Source organism: Lissotriton helveticus, chromosome 6, assembly GCF_964261635.1.
Source record: "Lissotriton helveticus chromosome 6, aLisHel1.1, whole genome shotgun sequence".
In the NCBI taxonomy this organism is placed as follows: Eukaryota; Metazoa; Chordata; class Amphibia; order Caudata; family Salamandridae; genus Lissotriton; species Lissotriton helveticus.
Window position 1 is genome coordinate 2,050,723,238 of NC_136067.1, and position 21,167 is coordinate 2,050,744,404.

General features: G+C 45.7%; 1 protein-coding gene across 1 annotated transcript in view; it reads right to left on the bottom strand.

Annotated features, from left to right (window-relative positions):
• Positions 1 to 19,305, bottom strand: part of LOC144762978 (uncharacterized) — a 53,751-nt gene extending 34,446 nt beyond the window's left edge. Inside the window, exon 1 of the mRNA XM_078648293.1 lies at positions 19,153 to 19,305. The gene's annotated coding sequence lies outside the window, so the exon portion shown is untranslated. The remainder of the gene's footprint in view (positions 1 to 19,152) is intronic.
• Positions 19,306 to 21,167: the final 1,862 nt, after the last annotated feature.

Genomic DNA, 21,167 nt, shown 5'->3' on the forward strand with positions numbered 1-21,167 from the left:
CAGAATCGATTACATATTTAGAAGGAAAAATCACAAGTGACCTGGATAAAATGGCCAAGGAAAAACTGGTCGTCATTAAGAAACCAAATTCTAGAAGATCTAAAAATGCCTTAAGTTATCAATCTCCTCGATAGTTAAATGTAACATACTGGTAACTTCCTAGGTTACTATATCTCTTTCAGGCTATTCCCACCCCCCTAACCGAGAGAGGAGTTAGAAAATGTACAAAGGAAAATAATAAGCATGAGTTAGTAAAAGATTGATAATGGCAGAAACAGAAATCTACAATGACTTAACCCCTTATAGGACTACTTTGCATAATACCTCCACAATCATCGAATGGACAGCTAAAGAGTCAGATAAAAAATGTCTGCTTATGGACACAATAATACATATGTCTCGGCACCCACCAAAACGGTGTTAGATATCTGGGACTAAGTCACTACATCTGGAGGTCTAACCACTTTACCCATCATCCAACACTCCAATACACAACAACATGCACTTCTCTACAGGAATACATAGGAAACACTTTAAGAGGTGGAAAGAGGGAAACTGTAACCCTTTCAGATTTGTTTCATTAAGAGCGAATAAAAGCATTCACACAATGTAAATCAGACTACAATTTGCAAGAAACAAATAGGCTTTAGTACATGCAGTGGAGACACTTAGCCCCATTTCCACATAATAAAAGAAGCTGTCTTGTACTCGAGCTGTGCCTAACCACGGGTGTACATTTTTATTTCATGCATTGTGCCTTGTTATTAGCGGCCAGCCTGTGAGGTTGTAGGCCCATTCTTGTACTTTTCTATGCTTACTCCAATAAAGGTTTTTGAAAAAAAATAAAATAAAAAAAATAAAAGAAGCTGTCACAAGGGAGTCAACCACATTTTTAACCAATGTATGGTAAACATTTTGGCTCCAGTAGTCTAATTACAGGTATTTACAGAATATTAAAAGAAGGAACGCGAAAATAGACATGGGAGTACCAGATTAAGTAGTATAGCATTGTTCAGAGGGAAATTAAAGGCAAAGATTTGGTAAATGTACGGCGAGGTAATCAAAAGTATTTTAAGTCAATTAAGGCAATCACACCGAGAAAAACAACGTATAAAATGCTTTTCCAATGGCACATGACTCCTGAAAGACTCATTTTCCCCAAGGACACAAGCACCCACAGGGAGGGAGGGGGGGCAAAAATGCAACCCAAACAGCCATGCACATTTTGTTTGGGGAGGCAAAAGGTTTCTGTTTCTGGCAAGAAATCCTAAACCACATTTAAGAGATACGGAGGTACCAGATGGCAACTGCCCCAGGGCACATACTTCTGGATCTCTGAGGCAATACCACACAATTAGTATATTGCTTAGGGGAATCTCCCTCCAAATGGTTAGAGCTGTAATAGTCCTAACTGCCTCTCAATGGAGTAAAGGGATCCTATATTATATTATAACACAACAGTTCCTAAAGCGGTATCAATTCTGAGCAATGGAGAAGCAGACATATAACCTTAGGCCAGAAGGCCAAGGTATTGAAAAATAAAGAGGAGCGGGGAAGGTGAGTGAAGTTAGAGGGAAGGGTTTGATTACTGTTGGGGGGTTGGAGTTAAAGAGGGACCGCAAAAGTTGAATAATTACGTTTTGAAAGTTGTGCACCCTTTTTCAAGCCAAAAAAAGGCAAAGATTTAAAAAATTTAAAAACAGTTGATAAATCCTCAAACCCAAACTTCGAAGTACTTACTGTCTGCAATAGTATTTAAATAACATGAAACTAGCAGGGGAGGCAACAGACTGCTGTACATTCGTTCAGGTGTACAATCTTGTACTTTATGGCGTAGATTAACTCATATCTGGTACATTACAGAACCCTATTTAAAATCATGAATTGCTGTGCTAGTCCTGTTAACCGGCAAAAACCGGCTCTCTAGAGACAGTCGCAAATGCTCTCCACCTTCCAAGCAAATGTTTGAGCATCAGCACAGAACCATTCTGATTACATTACAGCTATAGGACGTATTCAAAATTTCAGATATTTCTGAAATCAAGAATACTGTAGGAGAGGGGAGGAGCCAAGCTCGCGTCCGAGATGGCCGCGTTTTAGCTCGGCTCCGTTCGCTTTTCTGTCTGGAACGTCTATCCTGTGTTTTATCCTGCCCCGGGAAGTATTCTTTGAGAGACTATGGAACTACGACATTTCACAGGCACTTACCGTTTGATCCGTTTGTTCCTGGGTGCCGCGGATCCTGGGCTGCACCCTTGTCTGCTTCGGGGCCTCCGGAGCGAGCGGGCCTGACACTCCTTGGCGGCGCCCGGGCGGGGCGGAGCGCTGTGGCCGGCCCTTGGTGGCGGTGTGGGTTCGGTCGGAGAGGCCGATGTGCAATTAGACCGATTACGGCTATCCGGGCCTGATCCGGCGGTCCTGCGGCCTGGTGTTGGGACGCTGCCTTCCATGGACGGGGTTGACCGTGTATGTGGCCCGTCTCCCCTTTGTTCTCCGGTCCGGCCATTTTGAGTCCCTCCGCCCGGACTTGGAGAACGGAGCCGGTAGCGTGTGGGGAGCCGGCGACCCGCCTTCTTCTGGTGGCCCCCCTTCCTGCTCTGGTGGTGCCTCTGCTGGTGGTCGGCTGTATCCTGTTTGCCCCGCTGGTGTCCAGACGGGGATCGGAGTTTGCCGCGGCCCCGCCGGGCTTCTAAGATGGCGGCCGACCCCATGTCTCTCGGACTGGCCGAGACTGGCGACGCTGATCCGCCGCATGGCACGTTTGCTGAATACCGTAAAGGTGAGCCTACACTTGGCGACATCCTCGCCGCCTTGCGCTCCTGGAGTGCTCCCATGGCCGCGCCTATCATTGACCTGGAGGAGGATCATTTTGCCGGGCCTGCCGACCCCCCCCCCCGGTGTGTGCGGCTTCATTTCTGCTGTGTGCTGATGGAACTTTCCTGGAGGTCGTGGGCCCGGCGGCTGCCGTTGGTGTGGGTGTGCGGATGTCCGCTGCCCTCCTTCATCCTGTGCTCCCCCCTGTACAGGGGGTCCGCCGGCCGGGTCCCGTCCGGACCGGCCTTGTTGGATCTCCCTTTCCCTTTTTGCCTCGAATGGCCGAACGAAGATCCTGTCATCGCTCCGCCGGATCGGCTTCCCTCATATTGTCGTCAGAACTGTGCCTGCATTGCCTGAGGTGGTTGCCGTCCTTTCCGGTTCATCCGGGTCACAATCGATATGACTTGTGTGGATTGCCGATCGGACTCTCTGTTATTCACCTCCTGTTCCACATGATTTGGTTCCTTGTGCGTTGGACGACTACAGCTTGGGATAAACAAGGACAGGGTTGAGATGAACTTGCCTCGGTGGACTGTTATCTTGCGGTATGATCGGATGATCCGTTTGTAACTGTATGACTATGTTCGATTCTCCTTCATGTTCCTGGAGCTTATCCTTGTGCTTATTATCTTCCCGTGGGTTCTGAGTATTTTCGGACGGGAGGGTGGGAGCAGATGGGGTTTTGATTATGTGGCTCCTCTCCCGTTGTTACTTCCCTGTTTTCCCTTCTTTTTTTGTCTTTGTGGTTCTTGCTTACTTTTATCTCTTCTATATTTCGGGTTCTGATTAGGGCGACAGGCACGCTGCCGGGGGGGTAGGCCATAGCCTTCTGCAGGGGTGCAGGGTGGGATGTGCGGGGGGGGGGGTCTGTTGTATTGTGTTTTCCCCTCATTTCCCTTTTTTGGTTCTATGGCCCTTTTGTATCCCCTTTTTTCGAGACGCGGTGTCGGCATGTGGCCCCCTGGGGTGTTTTTGCTAGCATGGGCCTTCTGGTATTCCTGCCGTCACGGTTTACTACGCATTCATTCCTCCTGTTACCACTGGTTCCATGTGCTGATCTATTCTTGAGTGCTTCGTTAGCCGTGGGGCGCGTGCAGTGATGCTGCGTTCTTACTTCTCCCCCCTTTTTTCCTATGTCTTCCCCCCCCTTTTCTTTTCCCCTCTCCCCCTTTTTCTTTCCTCCCCTGGGTTGTTGTGGCAGAGGGCTCTTTGTTTTGCAAGCCTATTTTTAGTTCTGTGTATTATTGTGTGTTTTTGTAGTGGTGGGAGGGCGCTAGGCAGCGGTTGCAATTGCTTATTACTGTGGGACTCACGTTCTGACTTTGCCAAAATGTACCTGTTCTTTTTTAATTTTCCGGTGTTCGATACTGCTGCTTGTTCGCGGCCCGCCACGGCCCTCTGGACTTTACAGATTGCCCTTATTCTGAGACACCCTTTCTTCTATTATAAAATCAACCTTCTCTCATCCTGTACGTGATGGTTGCTCGGTGGCTTCTTGCCTTTGCTTCTCATATGGATTGCTGTGATGTCCTGTGGGAGCTTCTGTATTGCCTGCTATGTTTCTTTTATTGTGGTGGCCGGCCCGATGGGTTGTAGGCCCGTATCTGTGAGCGCTTTCTGTACAATAAAGGTTTTAAAAAAAAAAAAAAAAAAAAGAATACTGTAGGGTGCAAATTCCCTGGGTGAACTCACGACCTAACAACCTGCTCTTTGTTTTATCATGCTAGCACGTTCCTGATACAAGAGATCTATGTCACAAGTTACCTGGCCAATGCTGTACATAATAATGACGTGTTTCTCACCAACAAAGTGCTACACTGCGTTGGGAGTTCGCCAAATGTAGAACTCCTTTTAGTCTGAGTGACTGCCCATCCATAAGATCTGGCCATGACAGTGCCATAGCAGAGGGAAACTGAGTCAACTTGAGGAGTAACAGTAATAACCTGCACATTCACTTCCTCATTCCAGCCTTTAAAAAAAAAGTATGAAGTACTACCGCCTTTCAAAAAATAGACTTGCTGCAAAAATCTATTTTGCTTTCTAACTACAAACTCTCCCACTTTATTATAGGCCTTTAATGGTTCAAGTGACAATGACAATTCTTAGTCACCTGAACTACTGTGATTCCTCATTTATTTAATAATCTTCTGAGATATTCAAACTGCTTCAGCACATTTGAAAGACTGGCCTTATAGTAGTAACAGTTATCGTCCGTCTCTGTTATCTTTTGCTTTGGCGGCTTCGAACAAATACCTTGCATTGTCTCCCAGTCTCCACACAGGGCAACTTTAAAAATCGCCTTGCCTAGTTCTTTGTGGCCTTCATTATTTGCTAAGTCAGTTCCAACGTTATTCTCCATACAGGAAACTAAAATCCTCTGATGTCCATTTGGTCACCGTTACCAAGTTCCGCCTTTGGGCAGCAGGGCCTTTTCAGTTCAAGCAGCCCAGCTTTTGAATTATTTGCGACCTCTCTAATGAATGTTGAAACAACTGCCTTGTAAAAATGCCTTAAAGACTTGACTTTCCACCCAAAAAGTTGTCCACGGCATGGAGTTAGACCTTTTTGGGTCGAAGTCTACATCTCTGGTTTGCTAATGACATCTTGGAGACATTCGCAAAGCTTTCCAAGGAGTGCATTCCACCCACTGCTTACCATTGGCTTTGTGGTTTGTATCTCACATTTGCTTGACTTCTATTTGCTGGCTTTGTTTTAGGCTGTACAGCTTGAGTTCATCCATTCAATAGCCCAAACCTTATTTACTGTAATCTTTCACTGGTACTGGATTTCTGTAAACAGGCCTTTACATTTTGTTCTTATCTTGTCACATTTTCTGTGCATTCAAAGACGGAGGTCAAATATCAGGCTCTGTCTTCCAGGGAGCTTGGTGCTTACTTCTCTTTTTCTGACTTCAAAGTGTGAAGGTTTATGTGACAATCATGTTGGCTACTAGGGGTGTGATTAAGGAAGGATGTACAATGTTATTTTTTTTCTAGCACAGAACAAAGTTTAAATGTCTGTAAATTAACTGTGCAGATATGTCAATATATATCAGAATCAGAAAAACACAAATGAAGCACATTTGTAGTCATTCTGAAGCATTGTGGAAACAAATATTTTAATACCCTGCACCACATCACATAACCCTCCTTATGAAACAATCTACTCTACGCCATTGCACTCTACACCACTCGACTCCATTCTGCACCACTCTATTCTAACGGCACTCCACTCACTCTACGCCACTGCGCTTAATGGCACTCTACACCACTTTAAGCAAAAAACAATGCACTCTGCACCACTCAAATCTACACCACTCAACTGTCCACCACTGTACTAATCTATGCCAATGCTTTCTATGCCACTACACTCTGCAGCACTCCACGCCACTCTAATCTATTCTGCACAACTGCACTCCACTGCAATATACACCATTTTACACCTCTGCACCACTCTATTTCCTTTCACTCTGAAACAATCTTCTCTACGCCACTGCATTCCACTGCAATCTCTCTCACCACTCTACTCTAAGCCCCTGCTGTCTACACCACTTGAGTCTATGTAACTGCACTCTATGCCAATGCACTCTACACCACTTTACTCAAAACCAATGCACCACTGAACTTTACGGTATTCACTCCACAACCACTCTACTCCATTCTATGACACTACACACTACGATACTCCACTCTATGATGCTCTAATCCACTCTGATGCTCCAACACTACTCCATTCTACAATTCTCCACTCTACAAAGCTCAACGACACTCCCCTCTATGCAATTTGACAACACTACTCTATGCCATTCCACTCTCCTGTACTACTCCACTCTAAGACAATCAACTCCACTCTACAACACTCTATGTAACACTCTTTACCCCACTCCACAACACTATGCCACTCCGCGCCACTCATCAGTACTGCACGCTATACCTTTCCACTTTACTTCCTCCAGGGCACTCCACACCACACCACAACACTCAACTCTACACCAATCTATGCCACTCTGCTCTACCTTACTCCACATCACTCAGTTACCACACATTCTTAGCTATGCTAAACAGCCATGATGGTGTAAAACATTACTAAAACATATTGGCAAATCCAGTAGCTCTTGCATAGGCGAGACCCATTGGTTTCCCCAATATTTATTTACCTTGCGCCACAATACCTTTTTAAGTTCCAGTGCGGATTATAAGAATTATTAACGTAACATAACAGATAGCGGGAGTGGATCACCCAGTGGACATCCTGTTTTGGTACGTCTTGCAGGATGTCCACACTTAGTACCAAGGCTCAAGGCAATGTATTCTTTTTAGGTTTTGCTGGCAATGCGTACGAAGTACGCATGCGCTAGCAAAATCCTTATGTTTCTCTGTTTGGGTCGGGTATCCGCCCCCTCCTCGCCCCCTCCTCCCATTGGCTAGCTCCATAAATGGAGGCTAGCCGTTGGGAGCCGGATCTGTCCGTCAAAGGCCGGACCAGATTCGGGGGCGTTCCCGAAATTTTTTCCCTCTCCGCCTCTGCGATGTCGTCATCGCGGCGGTGGGCGGAGTTTCGTTTTTTTTTTTAATTTGGTTGTTTTTCCCATTACGCGGCTGACCGCCGCTGGAGGAAGTCGAGGTGAGTGTTTGTTAATGAATGTGCATCTTCGTCCAGGTCCCGGTCCCGCTCCCCCCCCCTCCCCTCCGCCCGCAGCTCCTTCCGTCCTGCTCTTCCCCCCTCCCTCCGCCCGCAGTCCTTCTTCGTCCCGGTCCCGCTCCCCCCCCCCTCCCCTCCGCCCGCAGCTCCTTCCGTCCTGCTCTTCCCCCCCTCCCTCCGCCCGCAGTCCTTCTTCGTCCCGGTCCCGCTCCCCCCCCTCCCCTCCGCCCGCAGCTCCTTCCGTCCTGCTCTTCCCCCCTGCCTCCGCCCGCAGTCCTTCTTCGTCCCGGTCCCGCTCCTTGCTTTGGCTGGTTTTCCTTTTGATGGAGGACGCGCCCCGAAGCCAAGAAAGCATTGACAAGCCTGGTGCCAAAGCATTTACCACAGTTGGAAACAGCAAATGGTTTCGTTAGAACAAAGGGATCGACTGGTCATGATTAGCAGTAGAGATGTTTGGCAGGAGAGGAGAAAAGTTTGAAATATTTCTCGGATCCTGGCAAGGATTCCTTGGCAATGTGTTGTAATGTAAGGCAGCTCCAGTAAAGTCGTGCTTCGCCAATTACTTGCTCTCTTCGTGTTTTGGTGCAGTGCTTGTCTACGAGCTCTGTGGAGGGATACTGTTGGGCCTGCTCCGGACTAGTAAAGCAAAGTAGTGTGGGAACGGCCATAGATTTATCCCTCTGGGCCGGTTACACAGGTTGATGGGCTTGGTGATCTGGCATCCACCTCAGTGTGAGGGTGGTAGGTGGGTAATCCCTGCTTCATTTGTGGTGGGTAGGGGTCTTCGGATCATGCGTCTCTCAAGTCTTCCAGGAAACTGAAACCCACCCACTGCGTGGCGGGGTTACTACGGCGCTAGTGAGTGTTCTTGTGTAATGGTTCAAATGTGCCACCAGGTGGCGTATGAGCCGAGCGACTACTCTATGCTTTCTTTGGCTGTGGATTTAGGGCTAAAGGTTCGCATGCGCGCTGCTCTGTGACCCTTCCTGGTTTCCGAATAGTACTCCCAGTCCCAGACCCTTGTCCCCGGACTGTCATTCCCTTTACCCTAGTTTCCCTTCGCATACTACCGCCTCTGCTGCAGGGCTTTGAATCGGTTTGGCTTGGTACCTCTGGGACTTTGGGTACGGTCCCGTGTGTACGAGTTCGGGTGCGCTTCTCTCTCGTCCCTGCATTGCTTCCTGTGGTGTAATCGTGTGTGTAACACTGTACTCCTTTCTGGTGTGCCAGCGCTAAGCTCGCAGTTCTGCTGTCTCTGGTTCAGCAGTGTGTGTCACATAAATAAAAAATTTGTCATTGGCAATGCCAATCGCTCTAACTTTGTCAAAGGCAAAACCATTGCATTGTAAATGCTTGTTTATCTTTGTTCTCAAAATGTTGGTAGCACCTAGTTTCCACATGAAGCCCAAACTGCGACTGCTTCGGTCTGGCTACTGATTGGGATTTAGCAGTGTGAAAGTAAACCTTGTTGATGTATTTAAATCTGCAACACAGTTCAGTTATAGAGTAACATGCGTTATACAGTCAAGCAATACTATTAAGGCCTTAAGAGGGGTATTGAGTTTTAAAAAACAATCTACTTGCCCAAGGGACACAATGATTCAGAAATCTACTTGCCCGGAATTATTTTATTTTATTTTTTAAATCAATATGTCCCTTTTGACCCCATGCAGTGAGGGGACAAATTAGAGCAGTGCTCTCATATGAGGGCTCTGATGACAACCTCTATTGTTATGCTCATATTCTATCAGGGTTTGGATTCAATCAAGGCTCTGATTTTCCCACATTCCCACAGATCTACATACAGGGACTGAAGTAGGTAAAAAGCTGGTGTGGCAGGGTTGGGATGCCCTGTGAGATTCTGTACATCCACTGAATTTCTACTTGTGCGACAGGAAGACAAGCGCGAACAGCAGTTCGCACTACACTCCGCTGCTTGTGGAACTTCGCAGCGTTTTTTTGTAATTTCGCGGAGTTCCACGTAGCAAAACTCGACGAACTTAAAAACCTTAAATCTTTTACGAAAATCGTAACCCTGCATTGCAAATCATTTTATTACAAGATATAAATGTGCAGACTGATCACATTCAAACCAACAACCACAGCCAAGGGAAATCCTGGACTGTTTGTTCTACCTTGATATACCCAGAAATATAAAGCCTCACAGTAGTATCTGGTTGCTGTTTTTCCAGAGACAACGGCAATGCTTGATACAAGGTGTGCCTGCACATGTGCAGGCCCTGGAGAATTGTCAAGACAATCAAAAACATAAAATTGTCTTCTGATGAAAATGATGCCTTAATTGCAAAACACCTGAATTGGGCAGTTTCCGCAACCCTTCCTACTCACCTACATTTCAAAGGCATTTCAGGAACAAGGTTCATTCATGGTCGCAATTAAAGTCAGTTAATCAATCAGTAACCATGTAGGTGTGTTGAGAGATGCTGTACTTATTGCTGATGGTAGTGGCTCCTTTTTACTGGTTATCCATCATTATCTCTCAGCACCATTTGACAGTCAATCGTCATACGGTCTGAATGTTTTCAGGTTCTCCTAGCTTTGCGCTCAGTCTGTGAAGTTTCTGAGGAATGGACTTATAACCAATATGACTTATTTTTGGTAGAGTTCTCCTGGAAATCTTAGTAGCTGGTCTGAAATTCCACTTCACTAACAAGAGACTGGCTCCCGCTCGATTCAATGACCTCAGCCACTAAAGACATAAAGGCTCTCAAGTCCTTAATCTCTGGAAACCAACAATGTCTTTAGCCTTTTTTTAAGCAGATGGAGCGAAAACAGAATTTCTTTTTTTCCATCATAAAGAATAATTAATTCATGTCCAAAACGGGTTATTACTTGCAGGTAACCCATGCTGGACACATACACCAAGTCCTTTAGGGGCATTCAATTCTCACATATAATTCAAAAGTAAGTTCACAACAGCATTTACTAAGTTTCACCAGAAAATAAATACCCCAATTTCCAATGTTCATGTGCCTCCCAGTACAAACCCTAAAGAGTTAATAACCTCAATCAAGAAAACACCCTACTCTACTGTTTATCCAAGAACAGTGTTGCAAACCTAAAAGCTATTATCCACATGCAGCAAGAAATATCCTCAGAGAGGATAAGCAGGACCATAGCTCCACAGGACCACAGTTTGTATTTTACACGGTAGCTACTGCAAGTTAGACCAAAAGGAGACCTTGCTGTTTCACCACAGATATTCACCTGTAGAAACCATTTTACAAATCTGACAAGCTGTCATTTGCTATAGTATCAAAAGACATCAGGAGAAAGGCCTCTAATGCATAAATATAAAGAAGTATAACATGTTTAAATGAAGCTCTCCAATAAGCAGCCACAAAAGATTACAACTATTTTTCATACATGATCCTTGCTCCAAGTCCCATCTCCTTAAGGAAAAACAATATTACAAGAGAGACTTAATTCAATAATTTAACAGATCTTCAAGCGTGTCTGCATTTCATCTACCATAAACAGCCAGGGGTGTGGAATTCCTATAGTCCGACACCCAGGACATATTGTTTGGGTCATGGACAACATGTTTTCGAGTATATTTTTTCCTTGGGACATGTCTGCCCAACCCCCTTCAGCACAAACCCTGTGGCTGCCAGTTTACAGTACCACATTATGGATCAGGGAAGGGCAAGGTCTGCCGTTAAGGTACTATTTGTGTCCATATGTTAATAATGTTCGAACCTGTACCTATGGTTCATTAATAAAAAATCCTTTCTAATTAGTGTGAGCACTTTTAGGAAATATTGTAAGCTCGGACTGCACTACTGACAGTGGTTCCAGTGTAAAAACGTGCACACCCGTTTGCACAGTTTACCAATTTGAGGCTACATAAAATATTTCCGCAATGCTCTCGAATTAGATACAAATATCTGCAGCAGCTTTAAAGCAAGATTTATGATCCTTTGCTTTCAAAATAAAATCTTCACAAAAAATAAGCAGGTAGGGATTTTTTTTTGCTAAATAACAGCGAAATTGTAGGTAATATTTCTTTGAGGCATCATTTAGTAAAATGCGTTAATGCATGCTAGTATTTCCCAAAAATATTCATAATGGAAAATCAGTGCACCCAGTTTTAACAAGATAATGGGAAACATGAAATTATCCAATAGGTCTGATATTGGTGGACAGCTTTGGCTTTGTCAATACATATGTTTTTTGTAAAGCGGTGTGGGAGCTGCCAGGCCCTCACCTTTATAACACTGGCAAAAAGCAATAATATGTTTGGTCTCAAAAAGCACAAACTCCACAGTAGTCTCTGGCACTGAACAGAACTACTTTGTGTGCTCCTTGTGAAAGAGCGGAAGCCAGTCAATGGACAGACAGAGAGAGAATTTTAATAAAAAATTGGTTAACTCCAGACCTAATTAAGGGCCCATTTTTTAAAGAAAGTTACAAAATTGCACCCATTTTGCGTATAGTGTTATAAGTAAAACTGCATGTTAGTGGGAACGTTTAATGCCATTTGAATTAAAAATGTCCTGTCTGTAAATGACAGTGAAATACCACCTCATGCTTTAGTGATATATTTACTAAAAGTGTGTTTTTAAAGATGAACTGAGAACCATTCCTGCCCCTGCACTGATGGCAATGCTATTTGTGAACTAAGAGGCAAATCAGGGGTCATGTGTACCCTATAAGTGGGCTAGATTCTTATTATGCATGGAGCAAACGTTTAGCCTATTAAATCAAACCAAGTAGGTGTTTTTGTAAAGCAGGAATGCTCAACTCTCATTTTGGAAGGTGTTCTCTTATAAGTGATAATGAAGAAAAGGGTAACTCAGCAAAACAAAATATTTGCCTAGGATGACATAATGAGACCAATTTATGGGTCAAGTACAATACAGTTAGATTGATTCGATAGTTCAAATTACAAATCCTGCAGGTCTAGTACAAATGTTATGACTTTTTGAAGCCTTTCGTTACATTGGTTTTTAAACGTTAGTTTGTATAATATTACAGACCTACATATAGCACCATTTTATCCTTTGTTTTTTTCAGTGAATTGTTTTTTTTAACATTAAGCAAGATCGTAATAGCATATATAAGTGTACTTCAGCTGTGCATGGGTGCTGGGGGGCAGCAGCAGGTAAAATGGGTGTGTGTATATGTGTTTTGGGACCCCCCCTTTTTACTCAGCCCCACTTGACAGTTCGTCCAAAAACTTTCCAGGCAGGCGTTGTAGATGATTTTTAGGTCGAGCGACCTATCTCAATGCGCATGCGCATTGAGCGGGAGCGAGATATATAGGGGCTTATCGGGAGTTTACCTAACTGGCGATTCCACTGGCGCTTTGATGCTGTGCCCGTGCTCGCTGCCGGTCAATCACCAGCAGCACTCCTCCCACACCTTTGAAGTGAAGCTTAGCTTCACTTCAAAGGCCCCTGCTGCTTCACACCCTCATGCCGCTCTCCCCGCTCTGCCCCTCCCCTGCCCGCCGTGTCGCATTTCTCCTCCCCCCTCCCCACAGCAATGCCCTCCGCCAGCCGTACTTTCACTTTGACGGCCGCAGGCCGTCTCTCGTGTTTCTCCTTGTTTTTTCACCAGCCCATCACAAAATAGAGAAGTAATACTCATTCTCGTGTTAAAACAATAAGGGATTTTAAACGTTTACAACATTTAAATTAGAAACGTAGCTGTTTATTAGGATCATGCCTGATGTGCTATCCAGTCCAGATACTGCAAATGGTTCTGACTCAGCAGCTGATCTCATTCGCACAACTGAGCGGGCACTCATTGACTCTCCCTCCTTGTTGAAGATCAACTTTGTTTCACTAGCGACCTGTGCATGAAAGCCTCTGGTGCAGACACGTGGCACTGTTCTGTCCCCAGTCTAATCATTGAGTCAATCAGATGGAATAAGTATTGCCTGTTACCTCGAAGCGGAGACTGTGTTCGCTCAGTTTGGATACAGACCGAATTACGGTGCTGTCACGACTGGCCTCTCAGCATCAATGGCTGACATCATCTCTTCTAAGCATGCAGTGAAGCAAGAGTCGAGTCGCCCTTCCGTGCAGAATTGTATGTGGTGGGTCACTTACAGCAGACATCTGTATAGCGTTTGCTCTTATCTTATCGCTGACAGTGGTGGTCTGCATGCTTGTTTTACGTATCATCACTGTGAAAACAACATCTAGACGAGGGATTTTTAAAACCTTTTTATTCGAGCCCATGCGCAAAATGATTTACTCGGATGCACCAAAATGGCATATTTTGAGACCATTCTATACGTTCTTAATTACTGGCGGGAAGCCAAAGACTGTAGTGGGACTTTAGGGCAATTCTTCCATAAAATAAATGTTAGTAATGAATTTTATATTTTGTTTATCACAACAGCAATTGTTTTTTTAATTTAAACAGCCAGAACATCTCTGGGACTTTGCTGGGGAAGTGTTTTTTATCGTCCAAAACATTTTGACAAACATTGGGGTTCACAGCTACTTTTTATTTTCGCACAGGAACATATTTGACTTTTCAAACAGTTGCTCTGATGTTCAGTTCGAATTTAGAAGCAAAATTGCCAAATGCATTGACTCCTGTTTTACTGTAGCCGCGAAAGATTCCCTTATCATTGGGACAGTGTCCTGGCCTTCCCTCTCGGGGAACTCCTATGCATATTCTGCAGACCTCTGATCCAAAGTCACTGTTAACGTTCAGGGCTATGGAATGTTAGCCTGGGCATGGTTGGAGCACCCTGCGAGGCCCCAGGCCCTCTTTTTCTCTAATAATAAATAGGTATATAAAACTTGAGGAAGTATCGGCTGTTGTCTTGAATGGATTCCGAGCCCTATAGGGAAGTGATAGCAGTCTAAACTGCCCTCACTTCTAGATTTTGAGATCTGTTAATGATTACACGCCTGCGTGGACACTCGATTCCCTCTCCTACGTTTTAAAATCTTTTACCCAGGATGTTAGCACGATAGTGTAGTTTCTCGTGGCCGTGTACAGAATAATTGTAACGTTTTAAACTCTCACTTGGCGCATAAGGAAAGGTTAACAATGACTCTTCAACATGCACTGTTCGTTAGAGGGATGATGTGGCAGATTTTGTCATTCTGTAGCACCTAAAGAGAAGGTCTGGGTTATGCCTGACAGCAGCGCATTTTCACCCCTGTCATGTAAGCACTGTTGCTGAAAGATATGCCATGCAATGTCTAGTGGCAGTTTGTTTAAAGAGTTTTTGTTTTTAGTTTTCTTATACATACGTTTAAGCTTGATGGAAAGCAGCGACTCCACATCAAAAATATAAAATGTGTGCCGGTACAAAAATTATTTTTAAAAACCTGGCTGATGTCTTATAGCCAGCTACATAAACTTGCGTCTCGTATTTTTTGCACAGTAAAACATATACGTCACGAAACAGAAATGTTGCATGTTGTATTGCTATGAGTTGACATATCCACAGGACTTCAGAGTTTATATTCTGAATACTTATAGTAGTAAGGCATGTCTCACTTGGATCCGATGTCAACAGCACTTGTACAACTACATTTAACTGACACCACAGGAGATTGTGCCTGCAGTTACTTTTAAAAAATGTAACTGATGTTGCTCGCCAGTTGTTGTGAATCCAGTCTGTGACTTATTCACTACTTGTCATACCTACCCATGCTTCCCTGCATATAGCTTGGTGTAGTAAAATGGCCATCAGTGGAAAGTGGTTACCACCACATGACTTAAGGCATTCAGTTGACATAGGTATGAGGGCGATGGATTATTTTCTCGAGCAATCTAAATTATTGTGTTATGTCTTTGTACCCTGAGTCAGTCTATATACCTTTCCAAAAAAACAGATAATTACTTGTGATCAAGCTGAAAATTAACCTCTAATTTTCAATAATTGTTTTTAGTACTTTACTATTTTAGGGGAATACAATTTTCACTTCGATGATCCTCAAGAAAAAGATTCTGCCCTCCTCCTAGAACTTATGACTTACTTTGGTTTTGATCAGCTGGTGCAATGCCTCACGCATACATCGGGCCATTCCCTTGATGGGATTTTCACAAACCACAACAATTAGATCATTGAGGAGGTCCGGCCTCTTAGCTGGGTTGATCACTGGCTGATCTTGTTTGTTATTTTCTCCTCGCCTCACTACTGGTGCAAGTCTGACTTTCCCTCGGCACTTATGTTTTAGGAATTGTAATAAAATCCCAGCAGAAGAATGGGAAGCAGCCCTGAAATCTGTATCAGCTGCCAGGGACATTTTGCACACTCCGTTATTGGTTTAATGCTGCCTTGGACATTATTGCTCCTCATAAAAACAGGACTGTCAAAAGCAGCAAACCCTCAGCCCCCTGGTATTTTGTGGAACTCATGTCCCATAGGCTGGAATGCCACAGACAATAGCGGAAGTGGAGAGGTAACCCATGCCCTAGTGAACAAGAATTGGCATAGCCAATAGGTCTCGCTTTTGGGACCTTATAAGTGTTTACCCATGCAACAGTTGATTTTGTTGCACCAAGGATATTGTGCTGCGTAACTAAATACTTATAAGGTCCCAAAAGCGAGACCTATTGGCTATGCCAATGCTTGTTTTATTGGAAAGTTTTGTGAAGATTATTCAACTAGCACCAAAGTTATTGGCAAATCAAAAACAATGCTCTTCCCATGAAAACTCTGTTCTAAGTCTAACTACACAGTGAAGAACGTCACCCTGTTCATTGTGTTGTTATGGTAACCTGTTTTTTTCAATAAACATATGCATTGCACCCGCTAGCATTTTGCGGTTTTTGCTATTTTCAAAAAATTCACACAGTTGGGATTTTTGGAAAAATTGTGTGATTTTTCCAAAAGCCCCTGCAAAATCTATTTTAAAAAAGGTAGGAATCCTATTTGACCCTCTTTTTGTTGTACCTGCACAGCCTCAGGAGAGAGGTATTTTTATTATTTTTCCCCAGCTCTGGGACATCACTATAGGCTTCCTGAAGCCCTAGCCTGCCTCCAAGAACCTCAAAACAAGTAGTGCCATGCCTGCCAAACGGCAGGAAAACACTGCTGCAGATTAGGGCACTGCATGTATCTGAGCGGCCTCTCATTTGGCGCTCTTTCTCCTGGTCCTCCAACCTTCTGTCTGGTAAACACCTTCCTGGCCTTTCCTCCCCCCCCCCCCCCACCCCCCAACGCCACATATATCCCTAGCTCTCCTCACTCTCCTCATCCTTTCCTTTTCAGCCCTCTCCATTCCCCTTTCTACTCCCCACCAACCCCTGCATCACAGAGAAGAGCAAAATACATGCTGCTGTGGGGGGCTGTTAAACTAGCCCTCTCCACACTTCTCTCACCTTACATTAAGATAGGACAAGGGAGCAGAAGCCTATTTACACCTCCCTCATGTAGGTGCAAACTCTGACGGGGTACCGGTTCTACCCTAGGCAGCTACTGGAGATGCTGCTACAAGCAGACTGTGGAAATACGATAACCAATGTGAAGTTTAGAGGGAGCACACCTTGTTAGTGATACTGGAACTGCATAAGGAAAAATGGCTTGGCAGTGTATGGGACATATTGCACGTAACAGTGTATGAGTGTTACGATCCTGCCAGTGTACAGGGTACTGGCAGCGGATTGGGGGGAGAGGATGCTGACCCTTGTAATAAATAGTGATATAAATCCTGAGAGTATACAAGATATGGGTCCAATACCTAGAGCGTGCCAGGGTCCGCTTTCTCGCAATGCACAGTGAGGCATTTCCTGTTGGTTTATGGGTGTGCAGATCTTGTCAGTGAATAAGATGCTAGTCTTTAAAATGTATGGGAGGGTGATAATGATACTGGATTTTCCACCCACGTGCAGCGTGGGATGGATTCTTGAATGTGTAGCTGGAGATCCCGACAGAGAATGAACTAAGAGAAGAATACCTGCAGCATAAGAGAGGATAGTACTGCCCTGTGCAGCCAGACCTGCTCCTGACAGTCTATGGCAGTGGTATTCAAACGTTTTAATCCCGCGCTCCTCAGTGTAAACAAAACATGGTCCGACCTCCCTCAGAATTATTCACAATTATTCCTTCGAATTGACAATGTTTAACTATGTCCAGACTTATTTAAACATTGCCCTAAGGTTTGTTAAGCATTTAAAAAAACAATCAAATACATGATTGCCAAACATACTATTCAGGTCAACCAGGCCTAACATGTAGAATTTTCCATAGTGTGATTATCAGACTTGGGGGTGTGGTTTTTGAAGAATATTTGGAGTCCCTTCCCTTTTGACACATACTCACAGCTAGGATATAAATGACAAAACATGTTGGTGATCTCTCATTACAGAGCAGCTTACTGCCGCTCATTTGTTTTCCACTTAAAACAAAGCACCGTTATTAGCATAATTTTCCTTTTGGCCAGAGTCTTGCGCTCACCATAGGAAAACCAAATCCCCCCCCCCCCCTCCCCCAGTTTGAAGACCTCTGGTCTATGGGGTGCTGACCCAGATATAACACAGCAGGGCATCCATATATTCTAGCAGTGTAAAACATATTGCTGCTGGGAGAGTGGAGGGATCAGAGATCCTGAAATTCTATAATGGCTTAAGGGTATGCCCCTGGCATTATCTGAGGAGAGGATGAGATCCTACCAAAGGTATGGATAGGCATATAGATGTTGGCACAGTAATGGGGTGACCAATGGCACTGTAAATAGATGCAGATACTCTGGCTGGTCTTAGCCGTATGGAGGGTACAGATCACGATAGTGTGGAGGGATGGAGCTTGTGTGCGGGGGGTTGCTACTTGTAGTGCATGTGTGTGCAGATCGTGATAGTGTAGAGGCATGGAGACGGAACAGTGTACATGGAGGAAAGGTGAAGCCCATGAGAGTGTCAGAGGGTGCAGACCGCTGCGATGCACCGTGGGAGCACTCGAGGTACTGGTGCTACTTCAGGCAGAATATGGACGTGCACATCCTGTGCATTGTGCTGGTCCTCTCGGTGCATGACAGTAGGGATCCTTGTATTATGCAGTGCCAGCAATTAATGCAGGGGGCATGGGACTTCTTGCAATGCACGGGTGTGCAGGACTAGCAATGCAGGGTGATGCTAGTCTGGCAGTGTATGGACATGCAGATCCTCTCAGTAAAAACAGTGCTGGACCTGGCAGTGCATGGGTTTGCGGATCCTGGTAGAGTTCGAGTGTGCAGGACTAGGTGGTGGAACTTTTTGCATTGTGCTGGTGTAGAGGGCTAACAATGCAGGGTTGAGCTAGTCATGAAGTGTATGGGTGTGACAACTTTGGCAGTGTACAGGGGGCTGTTGCACACAAGTGTACAGATCCTGGCAGTGAGCGAGTCGTCAACACTGGCAATGCTCGGTGGTACTACCCCTGTAAGTGCACGGATGCACAAACCCTGACACAGTGGATCAGGACATGCTGCACTTGAGTGTGCGAGGGTTAGCCACAAGCCACGGTGTTAAACTCTGGGCAATCTATGATCAATATATGGGTGATGCCAACCCTCACATCCGAGAGGGGTACTGCTCCAGTTAGGGGGTGTTACCCCTGCCACAGGCTCCGCCCCCTCCTTTCCCTCCACAATGCTCCCACTCTGCCCCCGCTGCCCTCTTCCTGGGCTGCTCCACCTGCCTCCGAGCCCCCTCAGCCCTCGCCTCTCTGCTCCCAGCCCTGCCCTCCCGTACCCCGGCCGTGGCTCCGCCCCCCAGTACCTGCCGCCACCGCCGCTGTCACTTGTTCGCTCCCAACTGCAAAGAAAACGGCCAAGGTATCCAGTACTAACGAGGCGCTGGGGCCGCGAGACGTGCGCGCGCTACGCGCTGACGTCACGCAACGCACCTCCAGCGGCAGCGCACGCGCCGGGGCCGCTGGAGAGCTTGAAGGCGGCTGTGGCGCTCAATTGGGGGCCCCGCGAGCTTGCCTGGTCTCTCCTCATTGGGAGGGTCACAGTGACTTCAGGCGCGCGCCGCCCCGCAGCGCACGAGCACCCCCCAGTACGCATGCGCACTTCAGAGTTCAGGCAGTGAGCGGTTTCCCGCTGCCTGGCTGCCTCACAGAGTTGTAGTTCAGGGCTGCAGGTGTCAGCACCACAGGTGGCGGGGGCAGAGGGGGCGCAAGAGGTGGCACAAGAGGTGGCACCAGGGCTAGAAGGCCCTCTCCCCCATCTGAACAGCTGTACGAGTGTCGTAAACACCGGGGTTCGCTTCCTCCTCCGTACTTCAATGCAAGTAAATGGGAAAATGAAACCGTTCGTTATTGTGACGCCCCTCCCCCTCAGGCGGGGAGCTGCGTGGGCTCCAGTGGGAACATGCTGCCCGCGCTCGCGGTTTCATCTCCGTTTGTTGTGCTTTGCTTGCTTGGGAAGCCCTGTTACGACATCAGCTGCTGCATTCTTCCATCTGCGATCGGCGAGGTTGAATTGGGATGAATTATTAAAAAGTGTCTCTCGTGCGAATATCACACTTTCATCCTTCATTACTTGGTCAGTATCAGAGGGGCTATCTTGGGGAGATGTGTGTAGTAAACTACAACATTTAAAGTGTGCTGGGCTAGTAGCATTGACCAAGACTTGAAAACAACATTATTTCCTTGCAACTCCCTTGCGGACTGAGGTTTGCTAAACATCTGATCTTCACGTTCCTAAAGCTTCTGCTCACTCGTGTATCACCAAGGACTTCATCACACTCCGATGTCTGGATACCCTTGTCGCAGTCAAGTCCTAAAACTACTGGTGGTCATTCTTAGAAATCCCACTTGCCAATGGCCAACATGATCCCAGAGGATTATGATCGTCCTCAGGGTTGGAGGCTTCTGCTTACCCCCAGGGAGCCATGGGTGCTGCTTATTCAAGGTCTCTAAACTGCCCACTTACCAGTAGGAATCATTCCCTCTCTGAATTGTGGCTCAGGTGCCTTTGGAATGCAGCTCATCGTCTGGTCGTGATCTTTATCCACTTGCGCCCAGTAGCTCTTGCTTACTCTTACCCGAAGGTCCCCGACACATTCAGTCGCTGCAGAACAATGTCCACCTTGGGATTTCACATAGCTTATCTTTATCCTTAATTCCATTGGTGCTCTAAGTGTATGAGGTTCACAGTCACCACCAGATCTCTAGAGCTGCTGCTTACCCTCAATGATCACATGGGGGTGGTGGGGTTAGTGGTGAGCACATGCTTTAAGAACATAGCTCAATTTAGGTTCCTGAGCCTCCTTTACGTCTTCTGGTCCTTGAGGTTCCTTGCTCATCTTCACTTTCTTAGCATCTCGGTTACTTACCTTCAGTCTTCAAGGCTTGTGTTTGCTTCCATGGTTCTTGCTCACCCGGTGGTATGTATTCTCCTGCTGTCATTTATTTGAGACTTCTGGCCATGCTCAGGTGCCAGGAAGGCTCTTTCTCTGGGATATTTGTCGTTGAAGTTCCTGATCACTTTAGGTCCCTGAGGTTCTACATCATTTTCAGGTTAATGAAAATCCCCATCAATTGCACATCTGTGAAGTTCTTGCTTACCTTCAAATCACCGATTTACCTGGCCACCTTGGGTTTCTGTCTACCCTTAGGTCATCTGAAAACTTGTTAAACCACATTTATCTGTGGCTGTACACATCAAGTCTTTAACAGATTCCCCCCTTCGGTTATTACACAGAAACTTCTCTGTGTGCGATGATTTGAGAGTCCAACACAGCTTGGCACTTGACTTTTATATTGTGAACGAAAATGTGACCTGAAT